The following is a 15,934-nucleotide window of genomic DNA, read 5'->3' on the forward strand; positions in this document are numbered from 1 at the left end:
ATCAGTTATTTTCTACGGTACCAACTTTAAAAGAATATATCTTAAATCTATGTCCACCTTAAGAATAAGGCTCGGTTACAGCTACCTGCCTTGTAAGAATATACCATAAATCTATGTCAGCTTTAAGAACAGAGTTTGGTTACTGATTACAAGAGTTGTATGGCTACAGGGCTGGTTGCTATCCTAATATTCATTCAACTGTAACAGATCCAGCGATATTCAAGGAAGATCCATTCTGTCCTGTTCCATGGAAAAAAAAAACATTTTGTAAGGTTGATTACTATCACTGTCAACTATTCCTTGGGGTACCATAAAAGTCAGTGGGAAAGAGATGGTGTTCAGGGGTCTCTTCCAACCTGCGCTATTGTAGGATTCCATGAATCTTTTCCTTGGACAGCTCTATCAAGAGAGATATATAATGCCCCAGAGTAAACACAACAGCGCCTCTCAGGAACGTTTCTCCACTCAAACCCTTGATAGGAAATCTATTGGATACATTTGATGAAAGCAGCTCAGTTTGATCTGCTCACACACTGGAGCACAAGGAGGGTGATGGCTGGTACGATGCCATGTGGTCACTTGTGTCTCAGGAGCTCATAGTCCAGTAGGAAGCCAATGGCTGTGGAGGGGACTGTGAGGTCACTTCTGCCTCTGCAGGGGATAGGCCAACAGCAGGAACATGGCTGGGAAAGGACTGTGAGGTCACACATACGAGACGAGCAATCGGGCCCAATCAGCATGGTTTTGTGAAAGGCAGGTCCTGCTTGACCAGCCTGATCTCCTTCTATGACAAGGTGCCCGGCTGAGCAGATGAGGGAAAGTCTGTCATGGGGAGTGAATCCACCACACAGGCTGTGGGTGTTGTGTCCTTAGACTGCAGTAAAGCCTTTGACACCGTATCCCACAGCATCTCCTGGAGAAGCTGCAGCTCATGGCCTGGATGGTGTATCTGTGATGGGTAAAGAACTAGCTCGAAGGTATTTTGTCCCCTGGAGCCATTTGTTCCCTTCCTGTTCACATGGGCATCCCATGAATGCATCACTGCTCTCCTCCAGTGTAGACAGGCACAAGGCCTTCTCCATCTGGGCCTCTCACCAATGCCACTGGTTTCTCCAGCAACCTCATCCTTGACTGTGGGATGTCCAGAATAGCCCTCCCAAGACAGTTTGACAAAGCCTTTTTCCTGCACCATCCCCACATCCCTGCTCAATGCCCTCATGTACAGTTCAAGGACCAGAAAGTTTGTGTGTAAGTGGAGCATTGAGAGAAATGGTCAGGAAAGCTTTGAAATGCACAGGGAGCCCATCAACATGTTGGCCTGCTGCTCTCTTCTGAACAGGCCCAGAGGACCTGGACAGCATTTGCTGTGTCCCAGAAATTCGCCTGGAAGGTTGGGATATGGAGAAAAGGTTTGGTCTGTGAAGGGACAGACAGGTGCTGGTGGAACTGGCTGGTGTGACCATGAGACATCTCTCAAGCACCTCAGAAAAGTCCTGGCTCTCAGGGAGGTTGCGTGGTCCTCTGAGAAAGAAAAATATCATAAATGACTTATCATAGAATCAGAGAATAATTGTGTTTGGAAGAGACCCTTAAGATCATCATTCCAACCATAACCTAAATCTGGCACTAAACCATGTCCTTAAGAGCATCATCTATCTGTCTTTTAAACACTTTCAGTGATGGTGACTCCACAAACTCACTGGGCAGTCTGTTCTGTTGTTTCTAAACCCTTTCCCTGAAGAATTTTTTTACCTAATATCCAATCTAAACTTCCGCATGTGCAGCTTGAGGCCATTTCCTCTTGTCCTATCACTTGCTACTTGGGAGAAGAGACCAACACCCACCATGACAGAACCTCCTTTCAGGCAGTTGTGGACAGCGACAAGGTCTCCCCTCAGCCTCCTTTTCTCAAGCTGAACAGCCCCAGCTCCCTCAACCGCTCCTCATAACACTGGTGCTCCAGACCCTTCACCAGCCTTGTCACCCTCCTCTGAACTCTCTCCAGCACCTCAATGTCTTCCTTGCCATGAGGGGCCTAAAACTGACCCCAGGATTGAAGATGCAGCCTCACCAGTGCCGAGTACAAAGGGACGATCGCTTCTCTAGTCCTGCTAAAGCTCGAATTGGATCAAGGCTTGAACACCTTGGTGTAACCCAGTTGGTGACAGGTTGGACTGCAGACTCCTGAGGTCCCTTCAACCTCAATTCTCTTATGATCCCATGGTGATGTTGGGCTCTGTTTCTAACTGGTCAGACCAGATGATGATGGGGCAGGATCCACCTGTGCTGTAGGTGACCATCTAAACCAACATCTCAGCCAGGGAACCAGCCAACACCTCAGTGTGACTCGCTCTGGGCAAAGTGTGAGGAGTCCAGGGCAAGGAAGGTTCAGAGAGCATGGGGCGCTATGCAAGACACAAAATGATCTTGGCTTCTTGCTTGTAAACTCATTGTATGTCAGCTAATGTCAATGAAAATTAAAATAAGAAGAACTGAAGACAAAGATCCAAAGCAAAGGAAGGTGTCAACATACTTCTCATTTATTTATTTATTTATTTATGTATTTATTTGAGAGTCTTTCTAGGAGGGGTACATTTCTTTGAAAGAGTTTTCCAGAACTGGGCATGGATTTAGGACACAGATTTCTTCACCTCCAGGGACACAAACACCTGGTGCCAATGCAGGTGCCCCAGGAACCCCTGCCCAGGCTCCACCTGCATTACAAGGTCCTCTGGTCTCCCCAGGTCCTGTGCGACAGATGCCAATTCCAGGCAGGCACCTCAGGTACATTGGGACCCCTAAAACAGCACTGGCTGTTTATGGTGGGACAACTGATGACTGATGTCTGCCTTGAAAGGTGCACTTCTTTGTTGTTCTTTTTTGGTTTTCAATGGTTTTTTGGGGGGTTTATTTGTTTGTGTGGGTTCGGTTTTTGTTTCTGTTGGTTTTTTTTTTTTTTTTTTTATGTTTTTTGTGTTTGCTTTTTGTGTGTGGTTTTTTGGTGTGATTTTTGGTTTTGGTTTTGGAGTTTTTTACATATTACAACAAACAGAGAAAAAAAAAGCCAAAATCTGAATTAATGGGAAGTGTACTAAGAGCAGAAGAGATATCGGTCTTCCCCTGTACTTCTATTACCAACACTCTATTATTTCATCTCCCTCGTCATTCTGGAGTTCCCACCTCTCCTGATTCAATGTCCCTGTCAAAGGACAACTTTCCAGCACTGTCTGGACATTTGCCTTTCCCAGTGCTCTCAGGTTTCTCCTCCACTTGCTTTTTGGTCATTCAGTTCCTCTCAACTGTCTGGTTTCCGCTTCGAGCTTCAGGGAGTTACGAACTTGCCCCATTCTTTAGAGCTCTAATTAACATGGCAGACAACATGTTCATTGTGTTTATTTCTATCCTCTCCTATCTCTCTGTCTAAACCAGTTCTTGTATTGATGTCCCTTGTGGATGGTGGACCTCATCAGATCCAGCTTACACACACAGCTGAGGAAAGTGTTTTACTGTTTATTAAACTGTGCAGTGTTTGCACAGGAGACCAGGTGGAGCTGGTGCACAGGAGCTGCAGCATCTCCTGCAGAGCTCAGTGGAGAAGTCTGATGTGAGGAAAAGTGATGCAGTCTCTGGTGGCCAATGAGGGAACCGGCAGACTGGGGCTGGGGGGTGAGGAGCGAGGTTGTCCATACAGTGTCCAGCCCCAAGGGACTGTTCTCCTGCCTGTGCAGATGTCTTCAGGAGACCCTCTGGATCAATGTCCATTGTAGAATGCTGCTGTCACTTCTTCTATACACTGAAAAATGACAGAAAACAGCCTTGAAAGAAAAAACCCTTCTTTATGAAATCTTTGAAATCTTCATCAGCAAGTGTCCCATTGAAACCTCTCCAGTTAGTTCTACAAGTCTTGAAGATTGGAATGAAATTACTGAAAGAAACACAGCTCGTTAGGGCTTTCTGTGTTTTAATGAGCCCCATGGCGTATTTGGTGCTGAGTCCATGAACCTCAGATACCAAGCACAGACTGAAGAATCTGCTCAAGAAGTCCAAGTCAGAGAAAACTCCAAAGTACCTTGAAGCATTAATGGGCCCCACTGAGGGCTGTTACTGACAAAGCTTCCCCAGGGACTTGTTAGAGCAGATAATTGGAGGCTGTGATTGCTTCAGGCAAAGGCAAAGTGCAGCAGCTCTGATGCTGAGAAAACCCTTGGTTTGTTTGGTGAAGGACAATGGCCAAGCCTTGAGCCCCTGCCCCTAGGAAGGGAGATCCTGTCTCCACATGTGGCTCAGGGCTCTTGGTGGGGATGTGGGGAGTGCGATGCCCAGTGCAGGACAATGGTGTGACACTCCTTGGGGGTGCAAGGAGGCAATGGGGTGCCATGGCCATGACAACCATGTGTCTCCTCTTAGGCCTCACTGTCAGGGACATCAGCCACAGCCAAGGGAACAAAGACCATGGCTCTTGCAGGGACATCCAGCCTTGCCAGCGCCCTTGGCCATGTCCACCACAGTCCATCCTGCACTGTCCCAGGCCTGTGGCTGTTTCCGCATAGGCTGCAGACATCCCATGCACTTCCCCACCTTGTTCTCACCCCAGTGTGTCCCCACCTCTGCTGCTGTCTCTCCATCCTCACCAGCTGTTTCTCGAAACACAAAGCCATGGCTGATCCAGGGTTCCTCTGAATGATTTTCAAGAGATCTTGAGCTACTACTGTTCTTCCCTGTCGATGTTTTACCTCAACCAGAAACTAAGACCACAGCAGCTGCTCATATAGTCCCCCAACCTATGAAGTGCAATACGGAAGAGAACTGAAGAGAAGAGAGAAATCCATGGGTTCAGAAAAAGCATTTTAATAAGACAATAAAAATAGTGTTTTGGAATATACTACTAAGATGCTAATACTACTATGTATATAATAAAATTAAATTAAAATACTAAATGAAATACAAACAAATCAAACTAAATTAAACTAAGAAAATAACTCAGTGCATTCCCTCATGTAACTCCAGTGACACGGAACAGCCAGTCCTGGAGGAGGGAGCACCTTGGTCCCAAACAACCAATCCCAGCAAGACAGAGCAAAAAGACCTAAGGGCCAATTGCAAAATGGCAGAACAGCAAAAGGCTGAACTCCCTCAAAACTCTCAACAGAACAGAACTTCCACACAAAACTAACCAAAGTAGCTGGAAGACCTGAACTAATGGAAGTACCTACCCAGCTCCAGCTTTATACTGAGCATGACACTAATTGTAGGTGTGAGACTATAAGGGGAGATTGGCAAGGAGGAGATTTGTAAATACACTTAAGTGACTGTACCTGGGTGTAGAAAAACACAAATCACACTGATTTTTGTTTAGCGTTGTGTGCTTGCTTCACAAGTGGAGCCTGTGTCTTTAGAGAACATAGACTTGTGAAATCTTAAAGACATCTTCTCAAACATCCTTGAAATTCCTGCTCTATCACAGGTAAATATGAAAGCCGTGTGGTAAACCGTGCATGCATGAATCCCTGATGTACAGGTGAAACCAGCAGGTCCTGGGATCCAGCCAGAACTGAGCTCTGCAGCACTTGTGCTCTTGGTTGTGTCACCTCTGCCCAGGTGCTTAGGTGCTTTTTTGGGGATCCCCCAGTTAGTGAGGTAAAGAAAATAATTTACACTTTGCATTTCATCTGCGGTTTGTGGTTGTTCCTGTGACCTGCCTGTGTCAGCTCACACATTTGGCATGTTCAGCATCACCAGAAACAGCCATGCCATGGTTTGTAAAAAGGTCGGGGGCTGGGGTGACCGTGCTGGTGACTCCCTGTGTTCAGGGATGGCCCAGTACTGAACACTGGGCCCCTATGGCCACTTTCCTGGATCAACTGGCTCCACCAGAGACATAGCCAGAGATTGATAATGGGGCAGTGGTTACCCCCCAGGCAACTGAAATGTCTCTGCATGTGTTGCCATGGGAAGCAGCACTGGATTCTTCTCACAAGTCAGCCAGCAGATGGGTTTGGTAATTATTACCCACTTTAAGAGATCCTGACTGTGAAGCTGTCACATTACAACATATCAATGGTTGTGTGCAAAAGTTTTGTCACTGTGTGCTGAACCTGTCAAATCAATGTCATTCCTCAGAACCTGGTGTGCAATGCAAAAAGGTATTAATTTGATGTGGGAGATGGGGATGGTTCATGCATTGCTTTTAGGATCCAGTCTGGACAGAGTAGCAGTAACGAGTGTCAAAATGCAGTTTTTGAGAGGAGTGCCTGCCTCACTCAAACCCTTGACTACAGCAGCAGTGACAACCGCTACAGGTAAGGGAGGTGCTCTAGTAAATTCCTTGGGGGAAATTTTGGCTGTAATTTTGGGACCCTCTGGGTGGTAAATTAAGGAAAGACAGAAAACCAAAATGGAATTACAGCATGGGTTATGAGGACACAGATGTAGAATGATCTTGTACAAGCTGGTATCCCACAGTCAGAAATAGATGGGATCAGAACATCAGAAAAGTTTTGCTGATGGCAAAAGTTAATGCTTATGCAAAAAAGCCACCTGTGCCTGGCCCCATCACCCGCACTGTGCCCACCCCACCTGTCAGCTCAATACCAGACCAGTTTGCCTTTATCTGGCAACAAAAGCAATGTACTTTCCAAGTATTGCCTCAGGGATACACAGAATCAGAGAATGTCTTGATTTGGAAGGACCCACACGGATCATGGAGTCCAACTCCTGTCGCTGCACAGGACACTCCACAGGTCACCCCGTGTGTCTGAGGACCTTGTCCAGTCTCTTCTTGAACACTGTCAGGCTGGGCCGTGACACCTCCCTGGGAGCCAGTTCAGTGTCCTGCACCTCTGGGTGAAGAACCTTTTCCTCACGTCCAGCCTGAGCATGCCCTGGCACATCTTTCTGCCATTCCCTCAGGTTCTGTCATGACATCCCCAGCTCTTCAAGCAATCTTGGGTGAAATCTCATCAGACCTCATCGAATTGCAGGGATCCAGCTGGAGTAGCAGATCCAGTACAATTTCCATATCATTTGGGAGTTTACCGTTCTCACAGCTGTGGTTTTCCAGTCCAGGGTTATGGGGGCCCACAAGTCCATCATCAGTGTTGAAGACCAAGGTGAAGCAAGCACTAAACACGTCAACTTTGCCTATGTCCCTGTTAATAAGGTGACCATACTCATCGAGTAATGAGCCAAAGTTATTTCTAGTTTATTTCTAGTTTATTTCTAGTTTGCTTTTATTAATACATTTAAAAAACTCTTTTGATTGCCCTTCACAGTATTGAACAGCTTCAATTCTAATTGAGCTTTGACAGCATGAATTTCCTCCTACAATAGCGAGCAGCATCTCTGTAGTCCCCCCATGTTGCCTGACAAACACAGTCCCTCCATTTGCCACCAAATGATAGCAGCTAATGTCGCACTCTGGTCAGGTACCATTTCTGTTTGCCATTATATTGATGATCATGGCAGTGTCACAATAAGAAACTGAAGTACCTGGCAAATCCTGAAATTTCATTTACAGGACCAAGACCGGGCAACTAATCCAATGAAAACACAGGGCCCTAGTGCTACTGCACTATTTTTAGGAATAGTTTGGCATGGACAGCTTAGAGAAATACCAAACAGTCCGGCAGTTTTCCGTACCAGCCACAGTAACACAATTGCATGCCTTTGGGGGATTTTTAGGGCATTGCAAAACTTTCATCCCTTTTATTTTTCTGTGGAGGTGGATTCGCCTTGTGAAGGGTTAATAGAAGAGCACAATAAAGTTGATACATTTAAGTCACAAAACAACAGGGAAGTAAATAATATGGCCTCTGCCAAGCTGCATGCTCAAGATCTAAACGTGCATATAGATTGTGGACATCAATCGGCTTATACTTCACGTGCACGGAACGTGGCTCACAATCAAAGCCCTTTGCTATTTTAGACTTGTAAAACATGCGCAGATCTTTGTGCTACTTGTACTCGGTTACATTTAAGGGCATTATGTAGGCCATGGGAAAAGATAAAACACGGTCAGTGGGCCTTGCATACCTGTCAGGTTGATTTTAACGGCCCCCTAACGCATCTAGGGGGTGGCAATATGTACACACTGCTGTGGATACAGTGTCAGGACTAATTACATGGGAGGGCGACAGTCACGGACTCCACACAATCCAATGTGAATTCAAGCAAAGCCGTTTATTGTTACAATTCTCTTTGAGCATCTTTTTGACCTGTCCACGTGCCATCCACGCATCTAAAGGCTGCTTGTAATTGGTCAGTAGCTACTGTTCACGCGCCGCAAACTAACAAATAATTGTATTTTACAAATCTGCACGAGCTCTAGTGCTAAGCAAAAAGTATCTACTAAATTGCTGACTTGCTGACTCTTCTTCACTTGCTCAAGGCTGCACAAAGTCACTTAAGGCATGGAGGCTGCTCAACTCTTGCTCTCTTGCTGGATACAAAGGCCTCAGATGCCTATTCACTACAGTTCCATACAATGTCCATTAACTTCAAGGAAATCCCTCAAATCTCCCACAATTTCGATCAATATATCAGCAACAAGAGGAGGGCCAAGGAGAATCTCCATCCCCTGGTGAATACAGTAGGAAACATAGTGACAGAAAATGAGGGAAAGCCTGAGGTGCTAAATGCCTTCTTTGTCTTTGTTCTGTCTTTAACAGTCAGAACAGTTGTGCTCCAGGTCCCCATCCCCCTGAGCCAGAAGACAGGGATGGGGAGCAGAATGAAACCCAAATCATCCAAAGAGAAATGGTTGGTGACCTGCTACACCACTTGGACACCCATGAGTCTATGGGGCCAGATGGGATACACCCAAGGGTGCTGAGGGAGCTGGTGGAGGTGATCACCGAGCCACTTTCCATTATCTACCAGCAATCTTGGTTAAGTGGGGAGGTCCCGGTTGACTGGATGTTGGCCATGATGACAGCCTTCTACAAGAAGAGCTGGAAGGATGACCTGGTGAACTACAGACCCGTCAGTCTGCCCTTGGTGCTGGGCAAGGTTATGGAGTAGATGATCTTGAGTGATATCACAGGATTCATATAAGAGAACCATATGATCAGTCCCAGTCAACATGGGTTTTTGAAAGGCAGGTCCTGTTTGACCAACCTGATTCCCTTCTATGACAAAGTGATCAACAAGATAAGAGAAAGGCTGTGGATGCTGTGTCCTTAGACTTCAGCAAGGCCTTCGACACCCTATCGCACAGCATCTTCTGGAGAAGCTGCAGCTCATTGCCTGGATGGGTGTATCTACAATGGGTAAAGAAGTGGCTGGAGCTGTGGTGGACGGAACCAAATCCATTTAGGGACCGGTGATGAGTGGTGTCCCCAGGGCTCAGAATTAGGCCATTTCTATTTAATCTCTTTATCCATGATCTGGATGAGGAGATCAAGTGCACCCTCAATAAGTTTGCAGATGACACCAAATTGGGTGGGAGTGTTCATTTGCTGGCAGGTAGGAAGGCTCTACAGAGGGATCTGGACTGGCTGGATCAGTGGGCTGAGGCCAATTTTATGAGATTCAAAAAGGACAGGTGCTGGGTTCTGCACTTGCGTCATAACAACCCCATGAACGCTACAGGATCATGGAAGAGTGGTTGGAAAGCTACTTGGTGGAAAAAGATCTGGGCGTGTCGATGGGCAGTGGCTGAACATGAGCCAGTGTGTGCCCAGGTGACCAAAAAAGCCACCAGCGTCCTGGCTTGTATCAGGAATAGTGTGACCAGCAGGACCATGGAAGTGATCACCCCCTGTACAGGGCACTGGTGAGGCCGAACCTTGAATCCTGGGTTCAGTTTTGGGCCCTTCACTATAAGAAAGACCATGAGGAGCTGGAGCGAATTCAGAGAAGGGATCAGAGCTGGTGAAGGGTCTGGGGCGCAAGTCTGATGAGGAGCGGCTGAGGGAGCTGAAGCAGTTTAGCCTGGACAAAAGAAGGCTGAGGGGAGACCTTCTCACTCTGCACAGCTCTCTGAAAGCAAATTGTAGCATAGAGGTTCTTGGTTTCTTCTCCCATGTATCAAGTGATATGATGAGATAAAATGGCCTTAAGTTGTGCCGGGGAAGGTTCAGGTCGGACATTAGGAAACATTTCTTCATGGGAAGGGTTGTGAGGCAGTGGAACAGGCTGCCCAGGGCAGTGGTGGAGTCACCACCCCTGGAGGGGTTTAAAAGACTTTTAGACGAGCTTCTCACGGACATGGTTTAATGCTAGAGTTGGGTTATGGTCGGACTCGAAGATCTTGAGGGTCTCTTCCATCCAAAATGATTCTATGATTTGGTGTTTCTAATCCAAGTCCCAGTGTGTGCAAAAGTTTCCTTCATAGAAGAGAAAGAGTGACTGGTAGAGAAAAACATAAAGCTGAAACTGAATGTCAAGAGCGTGGGCAAACCCTGCTGTCCCCACGGTCAGAGGGAAACAGGGCTAGGAAGTGCAGACCTGGCAGTGGTGTCTCTGCTGCCCTGGAGGGCCTTGATGGACATGAAGGTGATCTCCATGACTGACAAGGTGCTGCTGACAGGCCCACTGTGGAAAGTGTTGGTCCGTTCCTCAGCTGTATCATCAAGGGGGTGAGTGAAGGCTGGTGGAGAGAAAAAACAGAAGTTTAAATGTGTAGACACATACGTGGAGACTCCAGTGCAGTGTGCTTCCTATTCATAGACCGCCTTACATCTACTGGATAGAGAAATGACGGACCTGCCACACTCCCGTGGTGGCAACCAGTTTGTTTCACAAAGACACCGAGTCTGTCTGCAGTGCTGTCCGGGGTGTCGGTCACACATCAGTGTGAATGGGGATGGCTGTCCCGTACAGGACCATTGCTGTCCCTGCCCAATGCAGGAGGGGTGTGCGAGAGCCTTGGCACCTCACGTAACACTGCAGGTCTGTAACTGGCAGTAGAAGGAACAACTTCCCTGAGTATCATCAGACAACGTGGGGATTTTCATGACACCGCTGCCATTACAGTCAAAGGAGCTGGAGTCAACCCAGCTGATGGAAAAGACAGAGAGAAACTTAGCTCTGTCTGTGGTTCCAGACTCCATCAAATAAATCCCTGCATAAGCTGCCCCAAACATAAGAAATAAAGATTCTCTCATCCTGAGAGTGGGTATCTGATGTCAGTTCTATTGACCAAAGAGATTCCCCACCACTCTACAAGAAGTTGCCCCCAGATGCAGCCTCTCCTCTCCACATTGCTCCACTCAGCTTGCAGCCAGCTCCATGTACTGTGCATCACAACTGGCACTTCACATGTCACCTCATCTTTGCATCTCAGCACATCAGTCTTGGCCTCTGCCTCCATTCATTAGCACGGGACCTGAGACAAGGAGCTCACAAGTCAGTGTCTATTGCGTGTGCACCTGAACTGAGGCCAGAGGAATCCATCTCCTGTGGGTTTGTGTTGTGCGTGGGGGTAGCTGAGGACTACAGACATGGAATGGGGGTAGAATTTCTTCCCTCCCCTCAGAAAAGGCAAATTAGATCATTTCGTGCCCCTGTCTGGTCGTCATGTCCAAAGACGGGAAGTGAAAAGCTGATTCCTGGACCATAATATTTTTCAAATGAGAGAAATGACTCTGCAGGAAAAAAGTGTCTCTCCTCAGCTGAGACAAGGAAATCAGTGCTGACTTGAGCCTGTTTCACAGCAGGTTCCCCTAGAGCTCCAGGGACACCACAAGGGAGCCCAGAGAGGACAGAGAAAGGGACATCATGGGCTGCTCCTCTGTTGCTAAGCTGGGACCAAGGGAGTTCCTGGCAAGCGGCAGCGCTGCAGAGAGACAGCTCTGCCCAGGAGCAGCTCCTCTGCACAGCACAGCAGGGCTGAGGGCTCTGCCTGCAGCACCGAGGGCACAGGAGCCAGGCAGAGAGAGGGGAAAGGCAATGTAGGGTTGTAGGTTGCTGAGGGCTCACTGAGAGACAAATCTTCACAGTCCTAAAATGGTAAGTCTTTGGCTGTAGAACAATGCTGCTGCATGTCCTGGTGGTATCTCCTCAAGTTGGCACATCCCACAGTATTACAGGATCTGCCAGGTCTCTCACACAGTATTTCTCATGTAGAGGAGAAGAACATGGTCCAGAGCAGGGCTTCCCTGCTGCACCATCAATGGGAAAGGGCATGACGGCAACTTCTCCTGAAGATGACTGCAAGGGGGAGCACCCAGGGGTTCCCAGGGCTGTCCTGCAGAGCAGGGTGCATGCCCCCGAGGGCTGTGCCGGGGCAGGGACTCTGCCGTGTGCCACGGTCAGCGCTCAGCCTGCCCCGGGAGATCCCAACAACAAGGAGGGGAGAAGATGTCAGTGGAAGGAGCAAACCCTATCAGGGCAGAAAAGATGCTTCTGCCGTGGAGAGGGTGCTGTATGAGTCAGTGCTGCTCACAGCTCCAGATCACCCCCAGGATTTTTCCAAGGGGATGCCTCAAGGACAAGATCAATGCAAGGGTTACCAGACAGATAAGGAGCTTTCCTGAGCCTGTCTTTTCAGCTTCCTCTCCCAAGGGGTGGGGGGTGCAGGAAAGGATAAAATGAAAATGAGCTCTCATGATTAAACAAGTCACTGAGACTCCTGAACTGCAACTCTGAGTGATCAGTACATCTGCCAGAAGGTTCATAACATCCCTTCACCGCCCCTCTGCCTGTGCACAGCACCTAGATCACCTTTGCTGGACCCGTCAGCCTAGTCTGACCTGTCCTGTTTTCCAGCCTGCAAACAGGAAGATGCCCCCAGGCAGTGCCCTGTGAACAGGCAGGATCTGTAGGGCCAGGGGGAGGGCACAGAGGCTGGGATGGGGTCTGTGAGCACTGACAGGGAAGAGACATGGACAGGGAAACACCTCCCAGGGGGAGAATCTCCAGGCAGCAGGGAAATGATCAGAAATGGGAGGAAACTGAACCCAGAATTGTTATGGGTGGGAGAACAGAGAAAAGTCCCTGTGATCCCCTGCAGTGCAGATCCCTCCTGTGAGCAGCCCCCTGGCCTCCTGTCCCACCCAGCAAAGCCTCTGCCCTCAGGGCCGGGGGCTCCAAGGCATGAAGCAGCTCCTGTGCAGCCAGAGCTCCAGTTCCTCTGCAGAGCACAGGGGCTGAGAGCAGCTGCCCGGCAATGTTGGTGTGTGGGAGGTGGCTGCACAGCTGGGGAAGGGTGACGCTGTCTGAGTGCCCGGCTGCCTCTGCCCTGGCCTCTCTCACACCCACCCTCACCGCATTGTCCTTCTTGCTCCCCTGCTCTGGGTCACTGCTGTTGGGATCTTGTTCTTGCTCTCAGGCTCTCTGGGGATGGCAGTTTCAGCTGCAGAGTCACAGCCTGATCTTGTGGGTCATTTCCTGCAGGTGTGTCCATGGGAACACATGTCCCAGCTTTGCTCTGACCTGTGGGGTGTGGGCAATGCAGTCTGTGGGGCTGGGGAATGAACTGAGTCTCCTTGAATCAAATGCCATCATTAGGACCCTTGGCTGTCTCACTAAGGTTTCCTTCCAAGCTGTGAGCTTCTATCCAGGATGCGTACCTGTCCTCCAGCATCTCTGTGTTATCTGAATCGCCATGTAGAAGCACAGAGATGAAGCATCAGAGAAAATGCTGTTTGCTTTGTGAAAAGAAGTCGTGCGTGTCCTGGGCTAAATGTGGGGTGCTGAGACCTTAGGAAAGGGTGAGGCATGTCATGCTCTGAGGTGGGTCCTTCTATTCTTAGCAGTGCCTGGTGGCTTTTCAGGGTAACATGGGAGTGTGATCAGGCTCCATCTCAGAAAGGTGCTAGCCCAGGGTAGCTGGAGCCAGACAGAGGGACAGACCAGCTGCCCTCACTCTGCACTGACCCACAGGCATCCTCACAGGACTTGCTCTAATTTCCCGGAGTGCAGCAGAAATGCTGAGGGTTTCTGACGCCCAACAATACTCTGCAGTGAATATGTGGGGAGATGTAAAGAATCCTGGAACTCTTAAACTGCCTTCACCATCTCTGTTCCTTATCACTGGAAAGCAAGTGCTGACAGCCCTTCTGTATTAGCAGAACCAGGACAGTCCCCACCGTTCCCGTGGCCCCATTTCTGCAGAGCTGGGCTGAATTATTGAGAGCCCATGGGCAGAGTCCCTGCTCTCGGTTGCACATTTTCCAGCGCCAAGCAGGGTTCCAGCCACAGTGCTGGAGAAAGTTCTCCTAGAAAAAGAAAAGGGTATCTGTGTGTGACAGGGGAGGGTCTAGGGGAGTTGGTTTTATTTTTCGGAGAACTCTCCCCTGGCTTTTCACTGCATTTTTTTTTCTCATGACAGCGCCCCAATGCTCAGGAAAAGCAAATGTCCAACACCAGCTCCATTACCCAGTTCCTCCTCCTGGCATTCACAGACACATGGGAGCTGCAGCTCTTGCACTTCTGGCTCTTCCTGGGCATCTACCTGGCTGCCCTCCTGGGCAACGGCCTCATCATCACTACCATAGCCTGGGACCAGCACCTCCACACCCCCATGTACTTCTTCCTGCTCAACCTCGCCCTCCTTGACCTGGGCTCCATCTCCACCACTCTCCCCAAGTCCTTGGCCAATTCCCTTTGGGACACCAGCGCTATTTCCTACACAGGATGTGCTGCCCAGCTCTTTTTTTTCTTGTTCTGTGCTACTGCAGAATATTCACTTCTAGCCATCATGTCCTACGACCGCTACGTTGCCATCTGCAAACCCCTGCACTACGGGACCCTCCTGGGCAGCAGAGCTTGTGTCCACATGGCAGCAGCTGCCTGGGCCACTGGGTTTCTCAATGCTCTGCTGCACACAGCCAATACATTTTCACTGCCACTGTGCAAGGGCAATGCCCTGGGCCAGTTCTTCTGTGAAATCCCCCACATCCTCAAGCTCTCCTGCTCACACCTCAGGGAATCTGGACTTATTGTCTTTAGTGCCTGTTTAGTTTTCATGTGTTTTGTGTTCATCGTGGTGTCCTATGTGCAGATCTTCAGGGCCATGCTGAGGATCCCCTCTGAGCAGGGACGGCACAAAGCCTTTTCCACCTGCCTCCCTCACCTGGCCGTGGTCTCCCTGTTTGTCAGCACTGCCACGTTTGCCAACCTGAAGCCCCACTCCATCTCTTCTCCATCCCTGGACCTGGTGGTGTCTGTTCTGTACTCGGTGGTGAACCCCCTCATCTACAGCATGAGGAACCAGGAGCTCAAGGATGCCCTGAGGAAACTGATGACTGGATTATTTCCTTATAGCTATAAACTGCCCATCATCTTCTGTTTAACAGTTATAGTGTAAATTGTTGTAGGCCCAGCCTGTCTTCTGTATTTTTTGTTGCTGCTTATGGTTTTTCACATATGGTAATATTGTCATCCCCTTTCCAATTCACTGTCTTCTTTGCTTACTGAGGGGCTGTGTGAATGAGAAGTTGTGCTCTATGGGTGTTTCAACAAATTAAAAGGCCTTGCAGCATCTATTTTTTCCTGAGATCCTTTCCACAGGGCCTGTTTGGAGCTGCAGGGACAGTTCCTGCGGTGGGTGGAGAGGAAAAGAGTCCATCATGGTAGCACAGACAGGGAGCACCAGCGCTTGGCCTTCCAGAGCTATTCTGGTTCCACTCCCACATTCTCCTTCTCATCCCTTTTGTTCGTGCAAGGCCTGAGTGCTCTGGCAGCTTGGTCCCGTCCTGCTGTGTGTCAGTGCTGTGAGCGCAGGCAGGGACAGGCAATCCGCACTGCTGTGACAGAGCTGGACTCACAACAGCCTTTCCAGATAGAAAGGTGATTTCCTATGGGCAGGGCTTCAAGGTTTAGGTCTTCTTACAAAGGTTCTCTCAAGAACATGCTCAAGAAACTGACCCACATATGAAACACAATTGTTCAGCTGATCAGAGTGTGTGTACAGGGCTGGCACACAGCAGTGTCCTCTCACAGCCAGGCCTCCTGCCAGAGACCTGCAGGACCAGCAGAGCAGGGGCTGGGC

General features: G+C 48.9%; 1 pseudogene; it reads left to right on the plus strand.

Annotated features, from left to right (window-relative positions):
• The first annotated feature begins 14,080 nt into the window (after nt 1-14,080).
• Nucleotides 14,081-15,250, plus strand: LOC139828731 (olfactory receptor 14J1-like; annotated as a pseudogene).
• The last annotated feature ends 684 nt before the right edge of the window (nt 15,251-15,934 follow it).

This window comes from Patagioenas fasciata, chromosome 10 (assembly GCF_037038585.1).
Source record: "Patagioenas fasciata isolate bPatFas1 chromosome 10, bPatFas1.hap1, whole genome shotgun sequence".
Taxonomy (NCBI): domain Eukaryota; kingdom Metazoa; phylum Chordata; class Aves; order Columbiformes; family Columbidae; genus Patagioenas; species Patagioenas fasciata.